Raw genomic sequence first — 4507 nt, 5'->3', positions numbered from 1 at the left:
CAGTAGATGGGTATGTTAATTGCAAAATATCAAGAGTCTCCTCAGTCCTTAAAACTGGCCCCAAGTGTTTCTACTTGATCTTTTTGTTGTTGTTGTTTTTTCTGAGCCACACACAGTGGCGCTCAGAGGTTACTCTTAGAGGACCATATGGGATGCCAGGGATCAAACCTGGATCCAGCAACGTGCAAGACAAACACCCACCATCTGTGCTATGGCTCCGGACTCTCGATCATTTAATTGCAAAAGATTTATGTCTACAGATAAACACATATGCACATGTGGCTATAAGTGATCAAAAGACTTCATTTTAGAAAAGCTTAATTGACCAAAGTAAGCATATGGGGCTTGTTAGAATTTTAAAAACTGTTTTATTTCAAAATGTACATGGTTACTTGTTGGGCTTCAACTATAAAATCACTAAGTAATATGGGGCATTATTTTCAGTCCAGCGTAGAAAGAAAAATCTTCTACAGACATGCTTTTACAACTATTTAAACATTTCAGAAAAAAAATAATCGGCTTACTCTTTAAGCCTGTGTTCTTGGAACATACAATTCCCCTGCTTGCCTCTGTATTTCTTTGCATTCTTATTTTCACTCTGGAGAAGCTTGTATTCTCTCTTGAACACGTTTCCCCTCTTTCTCTCCTCTCACATCTCTCTAAGTAAGTTTTGTTTACAAAACTACCTTGCTGAGGAGAGGAAAGGAGAGGGGAGGAAAGAACGAAAGAGACAGCACAGCAAGACCCTTCCAAATCCTGTCTTTCAATAGAAAATTATAATGAAATCTCAATTACAGATGAACAGTCAACATTAGTCAACATTTCCAAAGCCAAGAATCATAGTTAATTTAAAATGTAGGGGTGATATAATGGCTATAGCCACTAAAAACATGACACTTACTAAAATCCCTATCACGGAGTTTATTATGTAAGTAACCCATTACATTGGTGGGGAAAGTGAGGCAACTTAAGGTAATTTATTTTTTCCTTTTAAGATTTGTCAAAAGGTAGATAGGGAAGCCAAGGTTCCAACTACAAACAACTAATTCTAAGGGTCAGACACCCTACCTTTGAGGTATGATATATTTGAGCTTCATAGGAAATATTCTACTTATTTAATTCACTTATCCTCTGACAAACTGAACCATGGTCCTGTGCATTTATTTGTCATTGAATTCCTTCATTGAATAGATGAGAAAGGCTGGTCAATGCTGATGAAAGAAAAGACTTTCATATATTGCTTTTTAAAAATAATCAGCAAGAGTCAAATATAAAAATACTCCACAACTGAGTTTCAGGGATTTTCAGAAAACATTCCACAAAAGGTAAACTATTTTGCAATACAGCATTACCTGTTCTTTGCATTATACTTTGATGCTCTGAAATTAAATATATAATTTTATTATTTGTAGCTTCAAAGCACTATCCTACTAAATAAAACAAAAAGCTCATCCAATCTAGAATTTAGTCAAGAAAACAATGTACTTTGGTTTATAAAAGTAAACACAAGCATGTCACATTTTACATTGTATCAACTGAGTAACAGTAAATACATAATGTGTAAAAACTGTAACACCTCCACCAATTTCACATCTTGAAAGAATAAGAACACCAAATCAGCTACCAGTCCAATTCCACAGGGTATTTTCCAGTGAGACAAGCTGTACAATGACCATGGTTTTCAAAATGTTCCACACCATTCCCATTTTCTTGAATCATAATATCTTGTTTTTCCACTTTCTGGTTTTTAAGTTTTATCCCTTCTTGTACAGATAAGACCAGTCCATCCACAGATAGATACACAACACGTTTGCTCCTAGATACTCTGGAAGATGCTTAAATTCTGGTTTATTAGCAATAAGCTCTTCTTTTTTGGTATGTTTATTCCCATGAAACATGGATATCTAATTGGCAGAGAAGCTACTCGAACATGTACTGGTTTTTACACAGCACTTCCATGTATGGCAGACCACACTTTCTTGCATATCCAAGAGCAGCAGGTGTGGCAGATTCTGGGACAGTGCTAACCATATCTGCATCCACAGGTGCTTCAACAGCCAGTCGCTGACCACAGCAAAATCTTACTGTATAAACCATTTGGTCTTCAAATATACTATCTGGTCTTGCAAAATAAACATACTCAAAAATACAAAACACCATTGGGTTTCCTTCAGATCTTGGTATAATATCAAGAGTTTGGACATTATGTCTAGATATTTCCACAATTTCTCCAGGCAAGATTTCACAATAATATCTTGCACCAATAGATAAAAAAACTACAAGATTCTGAAGACACCACCCATCCTTCTGTTTCTGAGGATTTTTTCTCTTTATTATTGATATCAGATACAGGAATAAGATGACCAATGCACAGAGGACGATTTCCATAAGGATCCCGTACTGCATAAATCACATCTCTGTGCATTATAAGCAGAGAGTATGCTGTGGGTGCTTCCTTCATTAGGTTTTTAATCCTTGCTACCCAGTCTGGGGTGTCATCTTGCTCCTGAGGAGGGTTATATGCCAGTAACTGGGTGATCATCTTACTATCAGAATTTGTTGACAGGCCAATACCACGACGCAGAAGCTTTTACGTTATGTGCCACAGCGATTTTTCCATGAAGTGTCTCAACAACAAAGGGCTGACAATTTTCTAACTCACACTTTCCAGTGGTGGCATATCTTGTGTGTCCAATTCCAAGGTTTGAAACATATAATTTCTTCAAATTGTCTTCAGTAAATACATGATTTACAAGGCCCATTCCCTTGTGGGTTTTGAATGTAGGTTATGAATTTCCATCACTTGTGACAATGCCAGCACTCTCCTGACCCTGTGCTGCAGCCCCACGAGCCCCAGTGTGATCACATGGGGCACGTCTAACTGTGTGGGCCACTCTCCAGAGGCGATGCACCCGAAGACACCGCATTCCTCCCGGATCCTCAATTCTTCCAGCTCCATGTGGCCGCCGAAAAGCACATGCCCACATTTAACCATTTTTACCATGAGTTCTTGGCTCCTTTCATGAAGCACATTATTCTCCCCACCCAAGCTAACTGCTAACTAGCTACCAATGTGAAAAAATAGACTCTCAGTCTTAGAAGAAACCAGTACTCTGTTCCTACTTTCTACTCTCAGCAGCCTCCTGTCCTACACCTTCCTTCACCGTGTAACTGTGGGTGCTATCATACTAGGTTTCTTATTAGTTCCCACTCAAAGGCATTTTCCGATATGAAACTGCTGGGAGTCATTTTGCAGACCCCAGAAGGCCAAATCACGGACCAAAGTGGCGCTCAGGATTCAGCACTCTCCTCCCGACTCTTTTTAATGATGTAAAAGGGACATGCATATCTTCTTTGAATAACTGCTATAACTCTTATTAAATATCCCCTTATACAGTGACAGTTGTGCCCACTGTTATTTTTTCTTTCTTTTTCTTTCTTTCTTTCTTTCTTTCTTTCTTTCTTTCTTTCTTTCTTTCTTTCTTTCTTTCTTTCTTTCTTTTCTTTTCTTTCTTTCTTTCTTTCTTTCTTTTCTTTCTTTCTTTCTTTCCTTCCTTCCTTCCTTCCTTCCTTCCTTCCTTTCTTTTTTTTTTTTTTTTGTGATTTTTGGGTCACACCCGGCTGTGCTCAGGGGTTTTTTCCTGGCTCTGTGCTCAGAAACTGCTCCTGGCAGGCACGGGGGACCATATGGGACGCCGGGATTCGAACCGATGACCTTCTGCATGAAAGGTAAACGCCTTACCTCCATGCCATCTCTCTGGCCCCTCTTTCTTTCTTTCTTTCTTTCTCTCCTGTTGAACAAGGAATTCTGGTAGAAGACACAATAATACATTGTGCCATTGTTCCTCTTTTGCATAGGCACATTAAAATGAGAAAATACTACATATGCAAACAAGTTATTATCTAATAAAGATAGGAACACAAATTTTGTAACAGTTAGGCCTTATACCCCGAACACTGGCATAATGACTTGGCTCAGGCCTCCGAAGAATGGACATTGCCCATACACCACTGAGCCATTGGCCATTTATGGAAACAACAACAATTGTCTACAATATCACCAGGAGGCAAACGTCTATCAGGGGAGACCCTGCCACTACCCTGCATTGACTTTACTCCAAGGAGTGTTCCCTTGACACCAAGATGACTCAGCGACAGCAACAACTTGCTTGCAGAGCAGGACTCTCAACATCTGATGTTGAGGTGAAACTGAAGGACCCTCCACATCCTGACTGATGAATCACAGAAACCACACAAACCAGAATCCTTCTGGCACAGAAACCAGAATCTTTAACTACAGAAACAGGACAAAAAACAAAAAACAAAAAACAAAAAAAACAGCTAATGTGTAAAAAACTTACACTGTGACCACAGAGAATGACTCAGTGGTTGGAGAACCAAGTATGCCTGGAGCCCAGAGATGACAGCAAAATTTCTCAAGCATCCGCAAAGAAGAGGAAAGAACAAGAAGAAGCACATAGAATACAGCAAAATCAGGGAAGAAGAA

General features: G+C 39.1%; 1 pseudogene; it reads right to left on the bottom strand.

Annotated features, from left to right (window-relative positions):
- Positions 1 to 1583: 1583 nt before the first annotated feature.
- Positions 1584 to 2959, bottom strand: LOC126024730 (amidophosphoribosyltransferase-like; annotated as a pseudogene).
- Between the last annotated feature and the right edge of the window lie 1548 nt (positions 2960 to 4507).

Source organism: Suncus etruscus, chromosome 12, assembly GCF_024139225.1.
Source record: "Suncus etruscus isolate mSunEtr1 chromosome 12, mSunEtr1.pri.cur, whole genome shotgun sequence".
Lineage (NCBI taxonomy): Eukaryota > Metazoa > Chordata > Mammalia > Eulipotyphla > Soricidae > Suncus > Suncus etruscus.
Note: the sequence above shows the minus strand (reverse complement) of the source record. Positions and strands in the feature narration are given on the sequence as shown.